This window comes from Haliotis rubra, unplaced genomic scaffold (genome assembly GCF_003918875.1).
Source record: "Haliotis rubra isolate DU_JTF1 unplaced genomic scaffold, ASM391887v1 Scf539, whole genome shotgun sequence".
Classification (NCBI taxonomy): Eukaryota; Metazoa; Mollusca; class Gastropoda; order Lepetellida; family Haliotidae; genus Haliotis; species Haliotis rubra.
Genome location: NW_025767234.1, coordinates 417,601 through 445,274, shown reverse-complemented (window position 1 = coordinate 445,274; position 27,674 = coordinate 417,601). Strand labels below are relative to the sequence as shown.

General features: G+C 44.0%; 1 protein-coding gene across 2 annotated transcripts in view; it reads left to right on the top strand.

Annotated features, from left to right (window-relative positions):
• Positions 1-25,501, top strand: part of LOC124253302 — an 88,399-nt gene extending 62,898 nt beyond the window's left edge. The window contains exons 1-6 of one of the 2 annotated variants that reach the window (XR_006892176.1): positions 743-801; positions 18,253-18,368; positions 18,708-18,824; positions 19,625-19,729; positions 19,862-20,406; positions 25,087-25,501. The gene's annotated coding sequence lies outside the window, so the exon portion shown is untranslated. Of the gene's footprint in view, positions 1-742; positions 802-18,252; positions 18,369-18,707; positions 18,825-19,624; positions 19,730-19,861; positions 20,407-25,086 lie in introns of those variants that run through there. The other variant, XR_006892177.1, reaches the window with a different exon arrangement.
• Positions 25,502-27,674: the final 2,173 nt, after the last annotated feature.

Sequence of the window (27,674 nt, the reverse complement as noted above, 5' to 3'; positions counted from 1 at the left end):
GAAGCTACACTATCTGTTGTGATGGTCATTATACTATAAATATTGTCTTTATTATCAACTATGACACTTTACATGTAGTTACTATTGATACAAACTCTCCGATGTTTTACAAAGGAAGGCTGAATACTTGAATCCCTGTCTTGATTGTTATGTTTTACAGATTCAGATTAAAAAAGCAGCAGAGAGGGTTCGGGTGATCCTGGTACAGTCAGGCTGGTAAGACACACCCTCAGCTCAGGGCCCTTGCCCCCTCTACAAGCAGGCCACACAGGGAATGGGACTTCTGCCAGGAAACGCTGGACAGGCGAACCCACCAAGAACCTTCCGGAGAATATGGTAAACTCCCCAACAATGCCGCAGAATGCAGCCTTCTTTCTTGAACGGTTTGAGATGATAAAATCCCCTTGAGCACACACAGTGGAAATGAGGCAACCTTTTCAACGTTTAGTTAAAAATAAATCTGATGCAATATTAAGAAATATATTGATCATTCACCTACATCACTGTTCCGGTGGTATAATGTTATTCAGGAAAGCAAGCATGTTCTTACGCGAAAGCAATGTCTCTAACCCAACTGATACCATTTCGTACATTTTGACAGAAAGTAATAGTTTCTATCTACGATAATATCAGCTGTAATATAATATTTTTCGTGGAAGACGGAAGTGATAAAGTGTCAATTATGTGTTATCACGCCACACTACGTTTCAAAGGTAAATAAATCTATTTTTAGACCGCGGGCCTGCCCATGCTGTCAACGGTTACAATAACAAATCTCTCATTGATGAATTCAACTGAGAGGTAAGCAAGCACAACTTATACTTCGTGTAGCCGCACTGGGCGAATTCATTTTTCCCATCGTTCAAACAATATTATTTCATGTCACAATGGTAGTACATGCCATAATATCGTGTGGACAATACGAATGTAGCGTTTCTAATCACGAATTAGTCAGCATTCAAGCTAATTAGCCTCAGAGTCTCGCTACCTACTGGCGACAGAATAGGTATTCATTTTACAGCCTGATGAATACAACTTTACTTGGCAAATTGCTTCCATTTATTCTGTAATATCCTAAACGAGTAGCAATGTAAAGAAATAGGACGATGGTCGCCTTGAAGAGAAACGTGCTCCGTTTTGGTAATACAAATGCCATTGTATTGAGTCATGCTTTCTTATTGGTTTTGTTTGACACTGTTCAGAGCGGATACAGAACAACTATACAGGGTGGATACATGATATATACTGTTTTTAATTGGTGAGGGTTGATACATGACATGTACTGTGCTTGAACTGACCAGGGTGGATACATGACATGTACTATGTTTGAACTGGTAAGTGTGCATACATGACATATGCTATGTTTCAACTGACCAGGGTGGATACATGACATGCATTATGGTTGATCTCGTCAGGGTGGATACATGACATGTACTATGTTTGAAGTAGTCAGGGTGGATACATGACATGTACTATGTTTGAAGTAGTCAGGGTGGATACATGACATGTACTATGTTTGAACAGACCAAGGTGGATACATGAAATGTACTATGTTTGAAGTAGTCAGGGTGGATACATGACATGTACTATGTTTGAACAGACCAAGGTGGATACATGACATGTACTATGTTTGAAGTAGTCAGGGTGGATACATGACATGTACTATGCTTGAACTGGTCAGGGTTGATACATGAAATGTACTATGTTTGAAGTGGTCAGGGTGGATACATGACATGTACTATGTTTGAAGTAGTCAGGGTGGATACATGACATGTGCTATGCTTGATCCCGTCAGGGGAGATACATGACATGTACTATGTTTGAAGTGGTCAGGGTGCATACATGACATGTACTATGTTTGAAGTAGTCAGGGTGGATACATGACATGTACTATGCTTGAACTGGTCAGGGTTGATACATGAAATGTACTATGTTTGAAGTGGTCAGGGTGGATACATGACATGTACTATGTTTGAACAGACCAAGGTGGATACATCACATGTACTATGTTTGAACTGGTCAGGGTGGATACATGACACATACGATGTTTGATCAGGTCAGGGTGGATACATGACATGTACTATGTTTGAACTGGTCAGGGTGGATACATGAAATGTACTATGTTTGAAAAGACCAGGGTTGATACATGACATGTATTATGTTTGAACTGGTCAGGGTGCATACATGACATGTACTATGATTGATCCCGTCAGGGTGGATACATGACATGTACTATGTTTGAACTGGTCAGGGTTGATACATGACATGTGCTATGCTTGATCCCGTCAGGAGAGATACATGACATGTACTATGTTTGAACTGGTCAGGGTGGATACATGACATATACGATGCTTGATCAGGTCAGGGTGGATACATGACATGTACTATGTTTGAACTAGCCAGGGTTCGTACAGGACATGTACTATGTTTGATCTGGCCAAGATGGATACATGACATGTACTATGGTTGAACTGACCAGGGTTCAGACATGACATGTACGATGTTTCAACTGGTCAGGATGGATACATGACATGTACTATGCTTGAAGACAGACAGATATTTTATTAAAGTCACACCTAGTATTGACAAGATGAAGCAATAGACAAGTCAATATGCATCCACCCTGACCAGTTTAAACATAGTACATGTCATGTATCCACCTTGACCAGTTCAAACATAGTACATGTCACGTATCCACTTTGACCAGTTCAAACATAGTACATGTCATGTATCCACCTTGACCAGTTCAAACATAGTACATGTCATGTATCCACCCTGACCAGTTCAAACATAGTACATGTCATGTATCCACCCCGACCAGTTCAGACATAGTACATGTCATGTATCCACCTTCACCAGTTCAAACATAGTACATGCCATGTATCCACTTTGACCAGTTCAAACATAGTACATGCCATGTATCCACTTTGACCAGTTCAAACATAGTACGTGTCATGTATCCACCCTGACCAGTTCAAACATAGTACATGTCATGTATCCACCCTGACCAGTTAAAAAATAGTAATTGCATTTATCCACCCTGACTAGTTCTAAACACAGGAATGTCATGTATCCACCTTCACCAGTTCAAAGATAGTACATGTCATGTATCAACCTTGACCAGTTCAACCATTGTAGATGTCATATATCCACCCTGACTAGTTCTAACATAGCAATCTCATGTATCCACTCTGACCAGTTCAAACATACTACATGTCATGTATCAACCTTGACCAGTTCAACCATAGTACATGTCATGTATCCACCCTGACCTGTTCATGCACAGTACATGTCATGTAGTAGTAGATAGAATGATAGTCCTGGATCAAGTCCAACAAAAGCCTCTGCAAAGCTTTATTTCACAAATAAAGCTTTTGTCAGGCCCTTAGATCCCGCCCCAGTTTTTCTACTACTTTTGAGTCCCCAGTTAACTTCCCCACCGCACGTGTCAGTACTGTGCCGCACGTGGCACTATATCACGTTGATCTCAGCAAAACAGTTTAATGTGAATCGCCTATGATCTCTTTGGTGTTTGCAATAAAGGCTTGCTGGGCTTTTCGTACTCCCTGTTCTATGTACTTTTTCATCTTCGCTGATAGCAGACTTACGAGACTTGGATCGAATCTCTTGTTTCATTTTGTTATATTTTGTGAGTTAAGAGAGGATCAAACGAAACTCCTCCTCTGAGATCTTGTTGTCAGTGAGTGCCGCTGAAATACGGTTGCTTACCGTGTTCAGCTTTGCTTCGGCCAGAACCCTGATTTCATCGTTTTTCAATGCCTTACGATGCAATTTGCCTGATGCAAACTTAAACACCAACCCTAACACCCCTGCCACCCCAGCTGTTATTTCAATGCCTAGCACTATAGGTGCTGCCACAATGGTGGCTAACAACCCAACACCTGCCGCCCCTAGCCCCATGCTGGTTGTCATAAGGGCAGTATCAGCCCCATTCACGGCATTGAAAGCTCTATGGTACTTCTTATATAGTGCTTTCTGCGTGTCACGGTCTTGTTCTAGTTGGCGTTTTACATCACATAACTGTCTCAAGCGGGAATCCGTCTATGGTTTCCAGGGTCTTCGCTACTTCCTCTACGACTGGGTATAGCCCCATCCTGTGTGCATATAATATATCTTATTAGATATTTTTTAATTGGGCTTTTGTTAATAGCCGATTTATGTACTTGAGGCTCATAAGGTGTAGATCCGGGTGTACGAAGATACTGGAAACGATAATAGGTAACTGTTGGGCTATACCAGCCCCCGGCAGGTCTATCGAGGGGGGCAGTAATCTCCGTTGGTCCCCCAATTGTATGACGATATGGCAACGTGTGGGGACTCTTAGGGTGTCATCCCAATATATTGTCACCCAAGGTAAAAGGCACAGGCCTGAATCCCTAACAACACCCCAAAGCATTACTTCTATGATGAGTGTGGAGCCTGGTACCATATATACTAAGGTATCAGACTTCAACTCTGACTCCACGGGTGCCATTAACAGGTTGCCCGGGTGGTCGAGGTTTTGGCGAGCTAGCACCTCTCCATCACTCAGGAAAGACGTGAGGGTGAAGCCAGTGTTTTTTAATTTCGATGACATACCCCTCTTCATTTAAAGAGATGTAAGGTGAGGTGAGGATTATGTTGATCTGCCATTTGGGTTCTTTAAAGGATGCCAGAGGCTGCCGTATGTACACGCCGTCTCTTAATAGCAGGACGTACGAGGCGTCTTCCTTTGCAGGCAGATCGAACCCTCCGTACTAGATCCTACTAGATCGTTAAAATGACGTCTGCCCGCCTATACACGCTACCTTTCGCCGTAGGGCATACAAGGCGCCTTCCTCACCAGGCTGATCGAACCCCTCCATGTCCCCTAGGTCGTTAAGCGTGGCGTTGGGCCGATGCTGATTGGTCATTGCTATAATACTATTACGATATAGTTTCCAACTGTTTTTCTGATAATTTCTCAGGGGCGCACTTCAACCCCATGAAGTGTATGTTGTCGGGTAGGAAGATCTTGGTTAGAGATATCGTGTCTTCCACGGCCACGATGACCCCCTGCAGACTGGTGTGGGAATTGACACCCACCCGCACGTAAACAGTGCAAACCTGATACTGGTGCCGTTTAGCCCACCCGAGTTTGACCCCATTCACGATTTCGACTTCATCCTGCAATGGTTCCCCTAGGTAGACTTTGATGATCAGAGTGGCGTTCTCTGGTAGGCTCGCCAGGATGTTGACCACGCCAGCGAATTCAGACACCAACTGCAATGTCACGTCTTGCACTCCCGGTTTACTCGATAGCATGTGGGCTGCCATACTGGCGACTGGGCTGATGACTATGCTACGCCTCTGAGCCGGGAGGTAAGCCACGAGCAGGGTTCTGTTGTTCACGACTTTGTTTAGGTAGTTGTCTTTGTTATCCGTGAACACGCCGGGGAGCCGAGCCTAATATTGAGAAACCAGTCGCCTTTTAGCTGGTAACAACACCCACTTGTCATCCGCCGGTGAAGACGAGCGTATATGGCTTGTTTCGGGCGGCGGTAGTGCTCTCAACATTTTCTAAGTCGAACAGTTTGCCCCCGAACGATGGGTATGAATTATCCATTTATCATCACCGGTGTTGACTAGGGCCGCACCGAGTGTTGACGACCGCCTTGGGGTATCTACTTTATCACCTGGGGCTCACCCGAGGGCTCTTCAACGCCGCTTTGTAAATGTTGTTTTTCAGTTGCAAAGGCGTAATAATTTACCATCTACCCGGGTCGTCGAAACCTCGTGTGTCCCCGAGGTCGGAGATCCCCGCATTGATGCATTTTTTCAACCTCATCCCGGGCATTGTGCTGGTCATTTTATGTGAAGCGTTATGCTGAGGTATCCTATATTCACCGGTTATGATTTATATCTAACAATCGATATTATCAGGTCAGGATGTTGCCCCGGGTTAACCTCTTATACTGCCGCGGTGAAAACGACTCGGTTCTGCCGTCGTTGTATTTCTCCGTTTTCACCGGTACTGCTCTCAGTATCGTGGAAGGGTGACCCCCTTGAATGTTGTCCGTTGTGCTCACCTGACCGAGACGAATGCACAGCTCTCGGTACGGTACTAGGTCGGGTAACTTTGTGCCTTTGACGGTAGTTGTTGGTTTTATCTCGTCAGGCGATATACCGAGTGTCCTCGCCAATGGTCGACCGAGCCTCAAGGAGTTTCTTCCGTTGTTGATTAACACCACTGTGCCGTTTGAGTCGTTCACCTTGAGTTCGGCTCCCAGGGGCTTGAAGACCTCATCGCTTAGAGAGCACACGCTGTAGTAGCCGTCAGTTATCTGGCTGCGAGCTCCACTGACGAACAGCTTATTGTTGTTGATGTTGATGTTAGTCCATCGTGGTAGGTAGGTGATATCGCAGAGTGCGACTTCGAGTTGACCCGACGTGTTATCGATCGCGTGCGTCATCTGAACGGCCTTGCCGCTCCTTATTCCTGGAAGTGTTATGTACATGTTAGAGTATATATGCTCATTATATAATAGGTTTAAAACGTACTCCCAAGGAGTGTTTTACTCCCCTGGAGTGTTTTACCCTAAACTGGATATAGATTTCCCGCACAAGATCGTGGTCGCTGATGGGCTGTATTTCAACGCCAAGTTCATAGATGTGTTCGACCGGTATAGGTTTTCGGTGACTAACGCTAAGGTAGTTCATGCTTGGTTCAACAACCCAATGCAGTTCTGGCAGAATCAACTCAACTTCGCCGTGTGGTGCGCTACAACCGGGTGTGGTGTGACATTGACCGACACTCGGCGAGGACCGCTGAGTCAGTCTGTGTTCACGTTCCACGTGTACTACCAGATCAGACGTATCCTCAATGAGATCAGCGCCCTGCTCCCACAGGACAAGGCGTGGAACGCAGTAAACGACCAGTACGATAGACGGGCCTACGAACGTATTTGCAACGAATTCGAACTAAACCCAAAGGCGGATTGGCGTTTGCCAGGCCCGAACCATGGGTTGGGTATCCCCATCGCTCACAATATGCATATCGCAGAAGCCAGCAAACAGCTGGTGAAAGATTGGGGTTTCAAGTCGTATCATATCACAACAAACGAGTGGGATGACCGTTACATGGCCTTTGACAACAGCAAGGATTACCGAGTCTGGAGGTTCGAGCAGGGGGCAGCGGATGACTGGAAAAAGTTCATGTTGGACATGTAGAGAGGGTTTACTCGTGCCGGTGTAATCAGATTGAATGACTTGATTCGAACGAAAGTGTGGGCGCTGTTGGGTGTGCAGACGCAAACGCGCTCCAACATCCTCGGTAAGGGGACTGCTTACGACGCTCAGAAACAGTTCGTTGTTAACGTTGAGGACGCTTATCAATGCTCCAGTTGATCTCCCGAGTGCCATCAAACGCTACCAAGACGTGTTGAATACGCTCTCGGTCGAAAGGCGACTACGCCTTTTGACGTGGGACTGTACATGGCTCCGAAGCCATATGCAACTGAGAGTAAAAAAAGTGGTGGGTTACAACAACGAAATAGTCATAGCCAAGGCCGACCAAAAGTTGGGCGTCAACCCCGATGTTAACACCCCCCAAGTCCCACCACCCACGACCGGTGAAACGGGTATAGTGACGCCACCCCCGGAGCCTAGGGTTCAACCAACACCCCCACAGCCTGCACAATCCAATCGGCAGCACATCGACCGTAAAACAGCCATGGTGGTTGGTGGAGTCGCCGTCGGGGTGGGACTGTTTTGGTTAAAAATTCCTTAGCCGCTACGTACACCAGACCCGCAACGGCGACGATGGCTGCCCACAGGTTTTGGCCGAGCCAAGTGGCAGTTTTAGCCAGAGCGTTCAGCAGCCACAAGACGATGCTACCCAGGATGCCGGGCAGGGCTTCGGCGGCCTTACCAGCCAGTTTAGCCGTGGCCTCCCCGAGGGATTTCAGGCGTTTTTTTATCCAGTCTTTGACGCCCCCACCACTTGGCGGTGTTGGGGGTGTGGGGGTGCCCCACTCAGTGACACGACCAGGGTTGATGTGATGAAGCCCAATGCAGTCAGAATACTGGCGATGGTGATCCCTTGCTCCGGAACAGGATTCGGATCCTGTCAGCTAGCGTGGTGTCCTGGTAGAGGACTCAATCAACGGTTTCCCGTGCACGGCTGATCTGGGATCGAAGCTGGTCTCGGAAGGAGGATGCCGTTTCCAGCCGGGTCTTCCTTTCCTCTTCCAAATTACGTATTCGTTCCTCGATGGTGGCTTTCAGAGACTCGTCCTCCGTTTCACCGAGTTTGACCTTTTCATGGGCGATGTGGTCGTCTATCGCGTCCAGTTTGGCCGTGTTGTTCACGAGATGTCCGGGAATGGTTTGCATGGCCTTGTCCAGCCCCCTTCTACAGTTCCCGAACGGTAAATTCGGAACCCGGTAAGGGTTTGTTATGGTAGGTGGCCAACAGCTTTCAATGTTATCAGCCATGTCTTGATCCGATGTGGCGCCCCTGACGTCTTGGCAGATCTTGAACGGCCCCGGGGAAGCTTTTCAGGCCGCGGCGACACACCGTAATCTATGAAGCCTAGTTCATCAGCGGATAAAGTCGTCCCCATGGCTTACCGCCGAAAGTGTTTATAAGGCAAGCGGTTCTCTCGTGCTTTATTCACTTAGATTGATCTCCGGTATCCCTCAGTCGCGAGCGCGCTCTTGCCATCGACAAAAAACTTAAATAGTCTCGCCCCACGGCTCGACGTAATTTTTATCCCCTTTAAACCATCGTGAAACCCGCTGACGGCCTGCTTCACGAAGTTCGTTGCCTTGCGTGAATGAGGTTTCATCCTCCCCGAATGCCTGGGTACTATTATCCCACATATCATCCATAGGTATGTCCTCATGACCGCCTTCAGCCATTTTTTAATATTAAAACTTATATATTGCATTTATATAACAATGTATGGCAGAAAACTAGATCCTTTTCGAAGATCAAGAGAGCCTCTAGGGCCCAGAGCCGTGCGCCAGTCGGTGACCATCACCAACAATTCCAGCAAGATAGACCAGAATCAAACGCTGCTGGTTAGATTCCCAAACCTTGGTGAGAATGACCTTATCGTACCAGGCACGGTTCGACTGACGTTCAACCTCACGCTGACCTCCGACAACCACAAACGCGAAGCTAGTGCGAACGTAGGTCGGGCCATCATCAAGAAACCACCATCAAGATCAGCGGTAACGAGGCGGTGAGCATCGACGCACAGCCGCACGTGTTTCAGTGCTACGGGGACCTCTGGAAAAGCGAGGGAGAACGCGTCAATGACGTGTACCAAGGTATCAGCAAATTGATCCGGTTGCGCGTGGGATACGGCTTCACACAAGACAAGTTAGACAAGATCACGGACGGTGAAAGGCCATCGCCCAAGCCGCACGGAACAGGTTCTTCATGCGTACGCCGACTTCGAAGTTGCTCACGGAACACGCGCCTTTACCAGGCCGCTTGGTGATAGGCTTGAATACGAGCTTAACGTTTAACGACTACAGCAAAAGTAGTGCTTACGCTTAACGAACGGTGATGAGGCCAGTTACACCGTCCGACAACATCTCTCTGGAGTTCGACATGGTCACTAGCCCAGAGCTGGCCAGGCAGGTTCGAAGCCAGTACTCGGGCAAGGTGGCCATCCTGTACGATCGCATACTGAGGCATAGATCTGTGGTGCGGGATAAGAGCGATACTGTGTGGAACATCAACCTGAACATGCCGGCGCGATCGATGAAAGGTATCCTGGTCGTCCCCGTGGAGGATTACGAGCCGTTCCGAAGGGACAGCGAGAAGTTTTTCAACCCCGAGATTGAAAAGGTGGAAGTGACCATCGAGGGCGTGCCCAACCAGCTGTTATGTCATGGTATGAGGGCATACCAGCAGTGGGATGAGATAAAAAAGCTACCGGCCATCAAACAACACCCATACATAACCAAATAGTTGGACCTATCCTCCGTGCAGATCGGGGAATACCTGACCACCAAGTACGCTCTGTGGTTGGATATGCGATCCACGAATGACGATAAACTGCACGGTAGCGGCCACCGCATCGACAACGGCAGCAGGGGATAACAATCCAGATCACCAAGAAGGCTCAACCCACTGGCAAGTTGAAATTATATCTGTACGTGATTATGGACGCGTAACTTAATATAGACAATGGGAGATTCGTGCAAGCCATCTACTGATGGCGGCAAGCCATCTATTGATTTGACCCGCGACCCACACTGCGCCATAGTGTGCGGGCAGACTGGCTGTGGGAAGACAGTTTTCGTGTTGGATATGTTGGAGGGGTACTACCGGGATGTGTTCGACAATATAGTTATCATGTGCCCTACTCTGCGCATGAATAGAACGTACACGGAAAGACTTTGGGTGATGACGGACCCGGACGTACACAAAGTCGACCCGGGGACACGTCTGCAGGACTGGTTGAAAGCTTATCACAACAAATTTAAAGGGGAGTCGACGCTGTTCATACTGGACGACTGCAGCGCTAATCGTGAGATAACAAAAATGAGAGACATGCTATCGTACCTGGCCTTTTCTGGCCGGCACGCAAAGCACAGCGTCTGGGTACTAACGCAGAAGTTCAACTCGGTGTTGAAAGACCTCAGGGAGCAGACGCGATGGGTGGCCTTATTTCACTGCACTCCCACCTGTGGGAGGCCCTTGAGAAAGACCCTTTTATTGAACACGCCTTGAGCTTTATCAGCTGCGTGCTGTACCACAAATACGGTATGTTTTTAGCCCACCCCAACCCCAAATGGGGTAGACCCCCACGTTGGGGGAACCCCAACTGGAGGTGAACCCTCCTACAGGCAGAAGAACCCTAAGAGAGTAGCTGCCGGTAAAAAAAGGTGGTGTAACCAACATAAAAGTATCACGTGGAGCCCGGCTCCACTCTTGTTGATTGCAGGCACAACTGCTGCCGTGGCTATCTCATGATTATATACACGACCCAGGGAGGAACACCCGCAATTAGAGGTCAACCCACATATCATGTTATAAATAATATATTTTTATATAATATACATAATGTCTGAGGGGAAAACGTTCGTCAACGACGCATACCGCGCCACCGTGGTCGCCAGTCTAGCTGTAGGGTACGCTCGGTAGACCAAAATGGTGCTTAAACAACCGACTATCAAGCTAGATTTCAACCTGCAGGATATGGGTATGCTCATAATGAACCATGGTATGGCGATGGCCACCAAGGACATCCTAGTAAAACAAGGGATCCTACCGGAAAATATTTTGAAGTAAATGTGCTAATATATAATAGGATGGCTACGATCGCCATGATGGTCGGCAGGGCGCTAGTAAATGCCCTGGCATTTTCAGGGAGTAATTTCCTCGTCTCGAAACTACGAGAGTCACACACGGATGAGATTCAGGCAGAGTGTAAGCGGACGGACCTGGCTGTGGAACGATTACAAGCAGCGCAATCCGAGTACACGAAAAAAGCGTGTCCAGAGGATCGATTACATTAACGAACAACTCAGGCGTGAGAACCATACCGTTAAAACATTCCACGATGTCGACGACGCAGCGAGAGAATACTACCTACTAACAGGTAAACAGCTAGAACCACTCCATAAGCCCACACTCGCTCAGTACTACACACCATCCCTGGGGCAAATGGACCGGGAATTAATCTTTATCGCACTGGGCCTAGCAGCGACTGCGTTGGTTGCAAAACAATTAGACTAAGTACTCATATAAGTATACCAAAGATGAGACCTGCTCCGTACCGATGTGAATACATACTTATGGGGAAGACAGAGGCCTGTGATAGGAGATCCAGGACTGAGGGGTACTGTTGTTTCCATATGGGAAGCCCGAACTACACATGTTCTGTGTGTGGTATCGGGGTGAAAGGGCACTACTGCCTATGCAAAGCTCACGGAGCAAACGTAGTCAGACATCATCTCATCTATGAGAAGAAAAAAGACTACAGAAAAGAATGTAGAAGCCTCCTCAGGATAGCAGTGTAAGGCCCCAATTAGAGGCTGTGGCCACACCTAGGTATAACTCTGTTTGTGGAAATTGAGCCCAGGGAAAGTTGCCTGAGAAGCTGGCAGATGGATGTGGGGGAAAGTATAGATATCAGTGTCCTCAAACCCATGACTGTTAGCGAACTATATAAGGGGTGCTCGTTTACAATCATGGTGAAAGTAGGGTTTGATGTGCAGTGGGCTGGGCACACTTGGAAATACTTTGATAGTGGCCGAGTAGATGTGCATGGGGAGATAGATATACTTGTTGGCGACTCGTTGCAAGTAATACAAAACACCCTACTATGCTGCGCGTGTTCCGGGCGGGTTGAGGGTATAATCAATAAGGTCTATCTAGATATTTACTAAAGGATTTTATGGGCGCCTCACTATTTTTTTATCAAGGTTGGAGGAGTTACCTCCCTTGCCGGCGGCCCAATTAGAGATTGATATACTTAGGTGTGTACGCAACTATGTCTACTATTCGCGAGCTCAAGCAGATCGCGAGACAGCCGGGTGTAATAGGTTATTCTAAAATGCGGAAACCAGCCTGGTTGAGGTTACTAGGCCTAGAAGCCCCTCCCGCGGTAAAACAACTAAAACTCCAAGCAAAAGAGCTAGGGTTGACGGGTTATTCCCTCCTGGGGAGAGCCTGGTTAGTCGTATTATTAAACGACCCCGTTAGCGTTCAGCCCCCCACTGTAAAACAACTAAAAGTTCAAGCACACGATTTTGGGTTAGGTGGTTATTCCCGTATTAGGAAGCCACAGCTTGTAGAACTATTACGGCAGAATAGAGCTATTGACCTAGAGTTCATACCCACTGAGCTCGCTGTAGGTAACTATTTGAGAGGCTGGCGCATGCATGTTGATAGGAACATAGACATCGCCGATATCAAGCCTCTAATCGCTGATAAAGTCAATGAGGAACTAAACAATCTGGGAAGTATAAAGTTTCAAATCACAGTGAAAATGTCACTCGATAAACAGGTGGGGGGAACCCCCACTGGGGTCACTGAGTACTTTCAGCCTTACTTCCGAGGTAAACAAGAGGTCGTGACTCATACAGAGACTATAGACACATCAATCGATTTCAGCAGATACGAGAATACCTAGAAGGCTCCACACAAATGGGGTCCGGGTGGGTTGTTGATAAAATCGATAATGTCTATCTAGACGTGCCGTTCAGGGGCGGGTCATACCTAGACTTACCCCCCTACTATAGGAAAAAACATGCCATGGTCAACATCAAGAATAGAGGAGACGATTGCCTGCGGGTAGCTATCAGGTCAGCCTTGTTTCCAGCTGACACTAATTCGAACAGGCTTTCTAGCTATCCCCAAGACAATGGGCTCAACTGGGATGGTATAGATGAACCCACCCCCATATCCCAGATAACTAAAATAGAAAAACAGAATGATATAGCCATAAACGTCTTAGGGCACGAAGGCAACACAACAATAGTGCACAGGGTCAGTCCAGTGTTGGGGGGACCCCAACTGTTGAACCGCCGTGTGATCAATATATTCATAATCCAGCGAGGTCAAAAGTATCACTACACATGGATAAAACATCTCAGTAGGCTGTTGCACGACCAGTCCAAACACGTTGGGAAAAAACACTCTTGTGTACGATGTCTGCACGGTTTCAGCCGAGCTGATTTATTAGAATCCCACCAGGAGGATTGCCAAGGTGTTGGGCAGACGGCCATACGAGTTGACATGCCAAAGGAAGGTGACAATATCCTAAAATTCGGCAACCACAAGAACCAAATGTCTGTGCCTTATGTTATCGATATACCGACGCCGAGACTCGACCCCTGCTGATGAGGAAGGGTGTGTACCCCTACGAGTACATAGATGGCTGGGCCAAGTTCGCCAAGACGCGACTACCCCCCATCAGAGAATTTTACAGCAACCTGACCGACTCGACAATATCCCAAGACGATTACTCGCACGCGATTAACGTATGGAATAAACTGGGCTGTAAGAATCTGGGTGACTATCACGACCTGTACTTGAGGACAGATGTACTGCTGTTAGCAGACGTGTTTGAGACGTTTAGGCGGACGTGTTTCAAGCAGTATCAACTTGATCCCGCATGGTATTACACCAGCCCAGGTCTGTCGTGGGATGCCTTGCTGAAAAAGACCGGAGTTAAGTTGGAATTGCTCACCGATTACGACATGCACCTATTCATTGAGAAAGGCTTGCAAGGCGGGATTTCCATGGTAACCAAACGATACGAGAAAGCAAATTATCAATACGTGAAAGGCTACGACCCGAGCAAGCCAACCAATCATATTCTCTACCTCGACGCCAACAACCTGTACGGCTGGGCCATGAGCCAGTATCTACCCACAGGGGGATTCGAATGGGCATCGCACGAGGTCGATGTTATGAGCATCGCGGACGATCCGCACAAAGGTTATATCCTCGAGGTAGACTTGGAATACCCCAAGGCATTACACACATCACAAAACAGCTACCCCCTGGTCCCCAAACGTATGAGGGTTAACCCAGACTGGATGTCTGAGTACCAACATAACTTGTTAGGTGGGCGGGTGGCAGACGTTGAAAAACTCGTGCCCAACTTAATAAATAAGACCAAGTACATCGTTCACTATCGCAACCTACAGCTGTACCTGTCGTTGGGTATGAGGCTGACCAAAATACACAGGGTGCTCGTGTTCAACCAGAGCCCCTGGATGGAGCCATACATCAGAATGAACACGGACCTGCGAAAGCTGGCCACCAGTGACTTTGAGAAAAACCTCTACAAGCTCATGAACAACTCGGTGTTTGGTAAGACTATGGAGAACCTGAGGAAACGCGTGACCGTGAAGCTGGTTCGGTCGAATGAGGAAGACAAGCTCAGGAGACTGATAGCCAGTCCGGCATTCAACCGGAGCAAAAGATTCACCGACAATCTGGTTGCCCTACACATGAAGAAAAACCACATCAAATTCAACCGGCCTGTTTACGTGGGGATGAGCATCCTCGATTTATCCAAACACCTGATGTACGACTTTTACTACAACGAGCTGAAAAAACAGTATGACGACAGGTGTGAAGTGCTGTACACTGACACGGAGTCCCTGCTGATGGAGATTCGAACCGAGGACGTGTACGAGGACATGAAAAAACGCCTCGATTTGTATGACACCAGTGACTACCCCAAGGACCATGCCATACACAGCACAGTAAATAAAAAGGTCCTAGGTAAGATGAAGGACGAGTGTGCTGGCATGCCCATAGCCGAGTACATAGGTTTGAGGCCTAAGATGTACTCCATCCTGAAGGCCGACAATGGCGAGATCCGGAAGGCGAAGGGTGTTAAGAAGTACGTGGTTAAACAACACATCAAACACGCCAGATTCAAGGAAGCCCTGTTCAAGACCCGTACCTTCAGGCATAAAATGAACACGCTTAGAAGTGATGGGCATAGGATATACAGACTGACTATAAACAAGACGTCCCTGTCGCCGATGGACACTAAGCCTTAGATAGCTATTGAAGGGATCAACACGTACGCGTACGGGCATGAGAAAATTGAACCAAGAACATAGGTGTACATAGGCGACATGTCACGGAACAAGAGAAAGTTTGAGGCTATTTACTACCGCTATTTACTACCAGCCCGCGTGGGTACTGGAAAGGAGCTAGCGCCGTACATAAGCTGGCTAAAATGGCGTGAGTACCCCCCGGAGGAGGCCAAAGCGTGGCTTGAAAAACAAGCCCTGTGGCAGATCTATTTACCGGCACCACGCTACGTGCCTAGAAGGAAGTTCGGTATTAACATACCCAATAGCGTTCACCAGGCCGACCTCCTATTCCTACCCCACGATAAGAGGTACAAGTATGCCTTAACTGTCATGGACGTGGCCAGTCGCTTCAAGGAAGCCAAATCCTTAACCGCGAAAGACTCGGCCCAGGTAGCCCGCGCATATACAAACGCAGCCCACTGACGTGGCCCACAGAACTGCAAGTTGACCCCGGCCGGGAGTTCATGGGTGCCGTGTCACACCTGCTGGACAAACATGATACCAAGGTCAGGCGTGGCACGGCCGGAGCCCATCGCAGCCAACCATAGTTGAGAGATTCAATAGGACTTTGGCTGAGCTCTTATTCGGACCTCAGGTGGTGTCAGCCATCAACCATGAAGCCACTCGGCTCACCGGCAAGAAGCCGGCCGACGCTATCAAACTAAAATCAATAGTGGCTGAGTCTGCTGCACCATTGCGTGGGAAGGAGAAACAGATACCAGATAGGGCCCTAGTGAGGTACCTATACCAGCCGGGGGAACACGAGGGTGATAGTCGTAAGCGAGCCACCGATCCGATATGGTCAGTCAAAACTTACAACATAGATAAAGTGGACATCAAAGCCGACGAGCCGAACTTTTACTACTTGAGGGATGGGCCAGGTAGAGGGTTCGTTAGAGAGGAATTATTGATCATACCGTACGGTACAATGTTACCTCCTGTCAACACGTCATAGCGGGACAGCAGTGCCATGTGCGGTACAGTAGTGCCACGTGCGGCACAGTACTGCCACGTGCGGTCGGGAAGTTAACTGGGGACTCAAAAGTAGTAGATATACTGGGGCAGGATCTAAGGGCCTGACAAAAGCTTTATTTGTGAAATAAAGCTTTGCAGAGGCTTTTGTTGGACTTGATCCAGGACTATCATTATATCTACTACTCATGTATCCACCCTGACCTGTTCAAACACAGTAATGTCATGTATCAACCATGAAAAGTTCAACCATAGTACATGTCATGTATCCGCCCTGACCAATTCAAGCATCGTACATGTCAAGTATCCACCCTCACCAATTCAAATATAATGCATGTCATGTATCCACCCTGACCAGTTGAAACATTGTACATGTAATGTATAAACCATGTCCAGTTCAAATATTGTAATGTCATGCATCCACCCAGGTCAGTTCAAACAAAGTATATGTCTTGTATACATCCTGACCAGTTCAAACATAGTACATGTCATGTATCCACCCTGGCCAGTTCATACATAGTACATGTCATGTATCCACCTTCACCAGTTCAAACATAGCACACGTCATCTATCCAACTTGACCAGTTCAAACATAGTACATGTCATGTATCCACCTTGACCAGTTCAAACATAGTACATGTCATGTATCCACCTTGACCAGTTCAAACATAGTACATGTCATGTATCCACCTTGACCAGTTCAAACATAGTACATGTCATGTATCCACCTTGACCAGTTCAAACATAGTACATGTCATGTATCCACCCTGGCCAGTTCATACATAGTACATGTCATGTATCCACCTTTACCAGTTCAAACATAGTACATGTCATGTATCCACCTTGACCAGTTCAAACATAGTACATGCCATGTATCCACCTTGATCAATTCAAACACAGGATGTGTCATGTATCCACCTTTGATCAATTCAAACACAGTATGTGTCATGTATCCACTTGATCAATCACAAACACAGTATGTCATGTATCCACCTTGATCAATTCAAACACAGTATGTGTCATGTATCCACCTTGATCAATTCAAACACAGTAACTTCATCATGTATCCACCCTTGATCAATTCAAACACAGTACATGTCATGCATCCACCTTGACCAGTTCAAACATAGTACATGTCATGTATCCACCCTGACCAGTTCAAACATAGTACATGTCATGTATCCACCCTGGCCAGTTCATACATAGTACATGTCATGTATCCACCTACACCAGTTCAAACATAGTACATGTCATGTATCCACCTTCACCAGTTCAAACATAGTACATGTCATGTATCCACCTTGACCAGTTCAAACATAGTACATGTCATGTATCCACCCTGACCAGTTCAAACATAGTACATGTCATGTATCCACCTTGACCAGTTCAAACATAGTACATGCCATGTATCCACCTTTACCAGTTCAAACATAGTACATGTCATGTATCCACCTTGACCAGTTCAAACATAGTACATGCCATGTATCCACCTTGACCAGTTCAAACATAGTACATGTCATGTATCCACCTTGACCAGTTCAAACATAGTACATGTCATGTATCCACCTTGACCAGTTCAGACATAGTACATGTCATGTATGCAACCTGACAAGTTCAAACATGGGAGACCCCTTACTTCACCTTTCACACAAAACAGAAAACCCAAAGCACTCAATGTCATTCAAGATGCGTATGACCATGTGCTCGGTGTTGCAGAATATCGCAGACAGGAAAAGAAAGCCATATAACAGACGTTTCAGAGGATGGGCGACAAGTGGCACTGGTTACAGAACATTCACAGAACGGAAAAAAGAAGGCACTCCATCCCATAGGTACATGAGTCTTCCTACCTTTCAGTATATACAGTAAAGTACGGTTATAACGAACATTCCTGCTAAAACATACAGCAAGTGGTCTGGCTAAAACATAACATACTTTGTTATAAGCCTGTTCGTTATAAACGTAGTCTACTGTATCGACGGAGATGAAGCTAAACTGGGGTGGGGGTGATTGGGTGGGTGCACACTTCACTTTCACGAGCGTTTCAATGTTCATTTAAAATATCAGGATAAAAGCGGGGGTGCACCCCTCTTGATCCGCCTATGCTTTGAGGTTTTAGGTTCTTATGTGAAGCTTTCTGCTAATGTGCTTCTTGTGTTGGTCTTTTGCAGCTGATGATGGACAGCTGCGGAGACAAGAAAGTACCGACAGGCGCGTCCGAGGGACATGAAAAGGATCCAGCGTGGCAGGGGAGCACACTGGGGATAATATAACACTGAACTTTACAAGTACGTTTTGAATGAAACACTTTCGGGTCCTATCGTTTGTAAAATATATATACACACGTATTGTGGTTGCCAACACCCTGGTTAATATCTGTCAGGTCATTTCGCACAACCATGAACATCGGACACTTTTATCACATCAGGTCATGTGATATATATATTCCGCATCAATCTTTGATGGATTTGTTAATCATAAATGATTTGGGATTACTTATGTGTAGACTGGTTATTAAAGTTTACGATGTTGTGAAATGTGGACAAAGTCACAACCTGTCACACATCGCCATTCCATGAACATTACACATAATAAACTTAACTGTAATTGTACACCACTGCACTGGCAATATTTGCTAAATGAAATGAGTTCATAATGCAGTAAATGTTATAAACCCCCTTCTAGTGATTTATTAACTCGTATTTGGGAATACGTCTGATTCGTACAAAGATCTATTCTTTTAACATACATTTCATGGAAAGGGTTTTGTGGCTTTGATCAATATTGATCAAGATCGACTGGTATTAATGTGTTAATCTCGATGATGTAATTGAGAAAGGTGGACTGACAGTACTGTAATTTGTTTCCAGACGGTTGTACATCGAAGAATTTAGTCATTTTTAAAGAGTTGTGTGAAAGAGCTCGGGGCTCAGTTGGAAACGAGCATTACTACCCTAAGATCTGCGCAGACTCTGTAGAGTCCAGCTCCTCTGACTAGCAAACAGCAAGACTATGTACCCAAATGTAATTCTATACAATGACCTTATGTCAATCACAGATGTGTAACATATATTCTTTTTAATTTCAGATAATTATTATTTTGGCGGTAGTGGAGAAAACGTCAGCACGAAGAAGATCACTCAATCGGCAACTGGAACACAGACTGACAACAATATCTTTAAATCAGCGCAGGGTAAGTGCCAATGGACGTTGTCCTTTGTCTGTTATCGATCTAAGAAGTTAGTGTACAGGTATGCCCCGCCGTCTCCCTTTGCTACAAGCAATATTGTCTTGTTGCCAAATAAAACTAGTATTTGTGTTACAGATACATCTATGAGTGGAGGGAAATCACGAGTTCGGCTTGACAACGTAAGTGAAAAGGTCCAAGATCAGTTCCAACAACGCAGACAACAAGCTGCAACAGAAGTTGCTACAGACGTTGCTACAGACCATGCTACAGAAATTGCTACAGACCATGCTAAAGAATCTGACAATGACGGAGAACATCACGTCGCGAGCAGCATGCATCCGCATAACCAGGAAATCCAACTTTCCAAACAGCTCAAGGAGCGCACCACTCCACATGAGAATAGGCACTTCCAGGAAGTTGGAGACAGCAACATAACAAGGGATGCCCCGAACGGAGGCTGGACTGCCTCCAAGCAGGGAGCAGAGAAAGTGGAGATGCAGTTACTGCACAAGCACCTGCTGGATCAGATAGATCAGAGAGACCAAGCCATTGTTATGGAACTTTTAGACAGCGTCATATATCATGCAAAGAAACAGCCCAGGGAACTGCAAACGCTGATACCGTTGCTGAGGAAGATGTCACGTGATATAGCACCTGGTGTCCCTGTCCAGCATAACCAGGTAGATGATTTATATGTCAGCTTATTTACAAAGAAACTTGCAGATATTGGGTGTGATCTGTCTAGGAATACCGCAACAAAAGTTGCGAAGTATATTTTATTCATTGGCAGAAACAATTCCAAATTACTGTGGGATATAGCAGAGGAAATGGATCATCTTGATAATCAACTGAGGCCTCAAACAATATAATAATTGATATTATCTTGTACCAGGTAGATAATTCCCATGTATTTATATTTTGTCACTTTACTAATTGTACACAACCTTTGGTTAGCTTATGTTCACATGTGCTGTTCCCAAAACGTATTTCTGAGCAAAACATAATAAAATCTTCAGATAACCTCATTGTTAACGGGTTATCATAAACAGTTATCAGCTGTTCTTTCCATGAAGAATGATATAAAAGACCAGTAATCGATGTCTACCCCAGTGAATTCTTTTGGAAAGTTTTTGGCCCATGGGTTTATAGATTTATAAAAGAAACCTTTACAAATAATGAATTAACTTTTACAATGAACAGGGGAATTATTACTTGTTTGCCAAAACAGAAAATTTCTAAAATACTGGCGCCCTATTTCATTACTAAATTCCCTTTACAAAATAATAAGAACATGTTTAGTAAACAGGCTGAAATCAACATTAGATACAATATTGTACATGAGAATCAAACAGGTTTTACACCTGGGAGATGTATGAGTGAAAATATAAGACTTCTCTATGATATAGTCTTTGAAACCAGAAAGTTAAACAAACCTGGCCTATTGTTACTAATTGATTTTGAAAAAAGCCTTTGACACTATCTGCAAAAAACATTTATGATACAGGTAATGAAAGCGTTTGGATTTGGGCCCAATATTATCAAATGGATTCAAGTTCTGACTAGTAATAATACAGCAGCTGTGATACAAAATGGGCTCATTTCTTCCTTTTTCCATCAGGAACGGGGATGTAGACAGGGAGATCCGGTCTCACCTTATTTATTTATCCTTGCAGTTGAAATATTAGGTGTATCATAAGGTCAAATCCAGATATATTGGGTATAATGGGAACAGACACTTGGACAATATGCTGACGACACACAGATATATACAGATGGATATGTCAGGACTCAAAAATGTCAGGACTCAAAATGAACGGCAATCTTGATAGGTTCATTGACAGGTAGTAATAATATAACTTTAGCCTATATCTTGACTGGCACCATGGTGGCTTTGAGTTGCTAGGAATAACACCTTAAAGACCTTTGGGTAATACAAGAAAACGCCTAGAACATATTGATAGATTACTCGCTAGCTGGCGAAAAAGAAACTTGGATCTAATTGGGAAAATCACTGTTATCAAAACTCTAGCAATTTCTATTCAAGTGCATATCTTCTGTGCACTCCCAAACCCGCCCAAAACATGCATCGATGAATTCAATAAATTAATTTATAAATTCACATGGAATAGTGAAAAGGATAAGATTAAAAGGTCAAATATCAGTATAATTTATGAGGATGGAGGCCTCAGAATGATTGACATTGAATGTCTCATCAATGCTTTAAAATTATCATCATTGAAATGTCACTTTAAAAAATTGCAAGCTTTAATAGCATATTTCCCTTAGGTAATTTGTACTTACTTGGTACTTATGCTGTTGATTGTTTATCTGGCAATGATAATCCTTGGATAATAATTGGAGAGATGTTTTATCTGCTTGGAGAATATTTCATAAATAACACTTTTGACAGTGCTGACTTAAACCAAACCTGGTTAAATCATTTCTTTATATCTTCATATATGACAAACAATGGTTTGTTTGCGTTATACATTATGTCAGAGATACTTGTAATGAAAATGGATTTGTCAGTTTTGAAGATCTGAACCAGAGGTACACAATAATAAGAGGATCCTTCTTAGATTATCAACATTTGTTAAATAACATTCCAATGAACTGGAGACAACTTTTAGGAAACAGAATTCTCTGCTTAAAACAATTTATAGTGTTAGCCAAGATATGATCTCAAATGTTAAATGTTCATGGACATTAAGATAAATTAATTAAGAACAACAATACCCCAAAGGTACTAGAGTATTGGAATAATGTAGTTCAACATGATATAATGTGGAGTGATGTATTCAGATATTACAAAATTATGTACAAACAATTGTACCTGTTAGACTTTCATCACGGATTTATTTACAAAATAATATATACAAAGAAAGGACTATTTATGATGAAGCTAGTTGATATTGATGCATGTATGTTGTTTTTACCAAAAAAAACCAGAAGACATATCGCATGTATTTCTGGACTGTAATTTAGTTGTTTTTTAAATTGGCATAATGTAGAAGGTTTTCTAAATACCAGTCTCCAATGTAAATCATATTATAGTTCTAGCCAATATATTCATTTATGTTTCAAGTATTAAACAACATGCTCTTTCTTTTGAGGGATGCATGTCTTAAGTTATTAAAAGATATATGTACAACTGAAAAATATATAGCTAGGAAAAACAATAGCTTAGATCCATTTATAAGTGGAAACATTTATTTACCTTATGATGTACTGAGCATTGAAGCGCTATTTAAATATCAATTGATATTTCCAGTCTCCACTCACTACAATCACTACTATTAAACCATTTTCCTTCAATCTTATCTACCCTCTACAGAAACTTTAACGATATTTTATTATCTATTTCTGTTATAAATCTACAAAACCCAAATGTTGTCATATATATTGCCTTTTATGTCATATGTAACTTATTTAAGAATTGAAATGAAATAAAAGCATTAAAAAGATAAATAAATAATAATCAGTCTTTAGATGTTCTTTTTATCGTTTAGTTTCGTTGTCCATGTGATAAGCAATTGAGGAATTTCTAAACAGAATTAGAATTACCTTGGGTGCTTCAGGGCACAGAAGTTACTGTGTTTAATTACTGCAGCTGAGTGGAATGATTATAATCTAATTTTCTGGAAACAAACTAGAGCTTGAAAGAGCATGCTATTCTTTCCGTTTATTTTCACTTAATTCACAGTTTAAGTTAGTATTTAGAGACAGTGTTTTGTTTCGTGGAGTGTATGTTTAATTTTTCTTTTTAATAAAAGATGATTAATTGTTGTTGTGATGTTTGCACCTGACAAGCCATCTGCTATACGCTTAGTATAACAACGAGGACATTACACAACGTTGAACATCATCTTACCCAGATTATATATAATTAGTTCCCGTGGGTAAAATAGTTACACTCCACTAAATATAGTATTCAGTACTTTATGAACATTATTGATCAATACGTTTAGTGTGACTTTTACTTACAACCCGTGAAGATTCGAGGTAGAACTAGTCTTCTGTAACCAAGCTTTTATTAAGAGGCGAGGGGCGGTGGGGTAGCCTTGTGGTTAAAGCGTTGGCTCGTCACGCCGAAGACCCGGGTTCGAATCCCCACATGGGTACAATGTGTGAAGCCCATTTCTGGTGTCCCCCCGCCGTGATGTTGCTGGAATATTGCTAAAAGCGGCGTAAAACTAAACTCAGTCAGTCAGTCTTAAGAGGCGACCAGCGGGATCGATTGGTTAGGTTCGCTGACTTCGTTGACACATGTCAACGTATCCCAATTGCGTTGATCGATGCTCATACGGCTGATCACTGGATTGTCTGGTACAAACTCGATTATCTACAGACTGCCGGCATAGAACTGGAATGTTGCTGTGTGTGCGGCGTTACACAGCAAACAAACAAACAAACAAACAATGCTGTCTTCTTCATCCGACTTCCTGGTAATGATGTAGCGGTCGGCGGCGATTCAATGAAGCGTCGTATAATCTCAGCAAATACCATAACAAACTGGGTATGCAACTGTGGGAAACGCTGAATGCCATTCAGTGAAACTTAGTTACCCTATACAGCGAGCTATCCTTGAAAATGTTAGTTCGAGACAAGTACCGACATGAAACCATTACATCGATATGTAAGTCGCCGGGAAAAATATCGGTGCGTTGTTAGATAGATCATGTCGAATTCAATTATGGAAGGAAGTTATGGTAGTTATTTTCCTTTTCACTATAATTAGTAGTCGAAGCAATAACTCTAACAGACCTGAACTTTGGTTATAGGATGGTTTGTTCTTTAACGCCGCACTCAGCAGTATTCCAGCTGTGTGGCGGCTGTCTATAAATAATCGAGTATGGACGAGACAATCCAGTGATCAACAGCATGACCGTCGATCTACGCAATTGGGAACCGATGACATGTGGCAACTAAGTCAGCGAGCCTGACCACCCGATCCCGTTAGTCGTCTCTTACGACAAGTATGGGTTACTGAAGACCAATTCTAACCCGGATCTTCCTATGTAGTATCGTAGCTACATCAATGGCGGTTACAACCTGAATCACCTCTATGAAGGTATCATTGAAACACGTTGGAGAACATTTGCAGTGGTGCCAAGATTGTGTGAATGTCGGTATATATGTGCTGCTGTACACTAGTGAGCCTCACCTCCAAAAGTCTCTCTGTTATAATTACGTGATAAATGTCAGAGAAATGAAAACCGTGGTTTTGTGTATTACATTTCATTGTTAAGTGCCGTGTTAAACTACAAGCAAACAAAACCTAATATCAAATGCTGAAAACTTTTGACGAAAACACAAACTGAGGCTGTCCTATAACACTTTATTTCAAATTGTTTTTTCAGGTAGTTATTTCTACAAAGGTGACGTCGTGCAGATGATCATTTTTTTAGGAATTAACTTGTAGACATATGGCCCGTGTTGAGAAACTTCCACCTTAATTACCAGCTGATGACACTCACTGTTGTGGTAAAATCCAGATGGCTGTATCTGACTACTGTTGAGTTAGAGACTCTCCGAATCCTTGTATCTACCTGTGGAAGTGAGTTAAAGACTCTCGGAAGGGCTCTATATAACTATGATGAGTTATAGTACATCCCTGGTGAAGGCATCTGAGAAGTGTGTTCTGGTACGTTACTTAGTCTTGTGTGATAGGTATTTAACAGCTCTGATGTTGCATCGTTGCCATGATGATCCGAGATACAACATCGATGCTGTATTTGATTGCCGTGGTGAATAACAGTCCTTGAAAAAATCCCAGTGTGTATTGTGTTCACATATTCAAATGTATAACAAATTTCGGAAAGTGTAACTATTTTACAAAACGTTGTTCTCGGGTTTGGAGGAAAGCTTACCATGGCAGGAAGAAGAAGACCAGAAGAAGAAGAAGAAGAAGAAGAAGAAGAAGAAAGAAGAAATATAGTTTAACGTGTCACATGCTGCAGTTCATTAACACAGACATTATATTATTACCAGGATTTAAAATCAGCATCCGGCCGTATGGCCTATGAGGCACAGATATCACAGTTGTATAAAAACACTGGTAATAAAATCACACCCACACATAAACACACGCAAGCCCAAACATGTGCACAAACACAAACATATGCACACACACACACACACACACACACACACACACACACACACACACACAGGTAGAAAGGAAATGGAATCTGGACCAAACATTGACACCAACCTAGTCAAGGAGCATGGCTACCTGGTACCCGCATACGGTATACGACAAGCCCATGTTGTCTTCAAACCGCTACGGTGGGGCTGTTAAATTCCACATTGTTGATTCAGATTAAATATATTCCTTGCTTTCCTTCAGCTGTTGTGTTAAGCCCAAACATGTAATGTACATTTAAAAACTTAATTAGCACATCACTGATGTGGCCTGTGCATTGTAACCAATATCAACCCGTAGTGAGTAGCGCAAAATATTACGGATTGTTATGCAACCCGTAAAGTTACTTCCACACTAACATATAGTCGTTTAACACATTAAATTACGGTAACACGTTAAGTGACGTAAACATTTAATATAGACGCAAAATGTACCCATTAAAAATTTAATAACACGTAACGTGACGTACGAGACCTTAAACGAGGGATAACATGTAAAGCGACGAACATGTTAACTGCACAGTAAAGTGACACGTTAACTGCACAGTAAAGTGACGGACGGTTAACACGTAAAAGGCGACGAACACGTTAACTGCACATTTAGCGACGAACAGTTAACTGCACAGTAAACGATTAACTGCACAGTAAAGCGACGAACACGTTAACTGCATTAAAGCGACGAACGTTAACACGTAACGTGACGTTAACTGCACATTAAAGCGACGAACAACTGCACAGTAAAGCGCGAACATTAACTGCACGGTAAAGCGACGAATTAACTGCTCAGTACAATGACGAACACGTTAACTGCACAGTAAAGCGATAACACGTTAAGCGACGAACACGTTAACTGCACAGTAAAGTGACGAACACGTTAACTGCACAGTAAAGTGACGGACACATTTAACATATAGGACGTAAAATGACGTGTCCATTAAACATATGATAGCACTTAAAGTGACATACATATCAGCCATAAGATAACAAATAGAGAAAATGACAAGTAATCAGAAGATAACAAATGAATACCCGATACATGATGCACCCATTCACGTAAAGCAACGTACGTATTAATCGCGTAAAGTGACGTATATATATTAAGCAAGAATACTCAAGAATATGCAATATGATCACTAAATTGCAGCTACAATAGTCTTTTCAGTATTCACTCCAATTGAGGTCTTACAATCTGCACCTGGAAGAGGGAGTCTGTAAGCCAGTGAATTTAGTTTTACGGTACTTTTACGAAAATGTCAACAATCTAACCAGAAATGGGCTTCACACATTCTACCCATGGGAGCAATCAAACCCGGGTGTTCCGCATGACGAGCGAACGCTTTAACCACTGGCCTACCCCACCTCTGCCGGGAAGAAAGGAGATAACGAAACCCGCTGTGAGAAATCTCATGCAGGAAAGTTCAGCAGTAGGCGTTGTGACGGATGACGTCATGTGTCCCCTCATACAGCCATAGCTATGTCGCTGTGATTGTCGCAAGACGTGTATCACGGGCAGGGGTGATCTCCTCAACAGTTAAAACACTCACAATGACTTTAATGCTAAACGAGGACAGATGATGTGTGTTAACTTCACTCAGTGCACCGCTCATCAGTAATGACTAATGCAGCATTATTAAATGTGTCAGAAAGATTGGCAATGGGAAGTCGTTAAGTTCATGAAAAATACACTAGGGTTTCAAAAAGAAAGATTCCTTTTTTAGGACTCGGATCCAGGTATATGGAAATGATACCGCTTTTTCATCACTTTCTTCTTCTTCTTTCTGTCCTTGACTGGATCATTATAGGA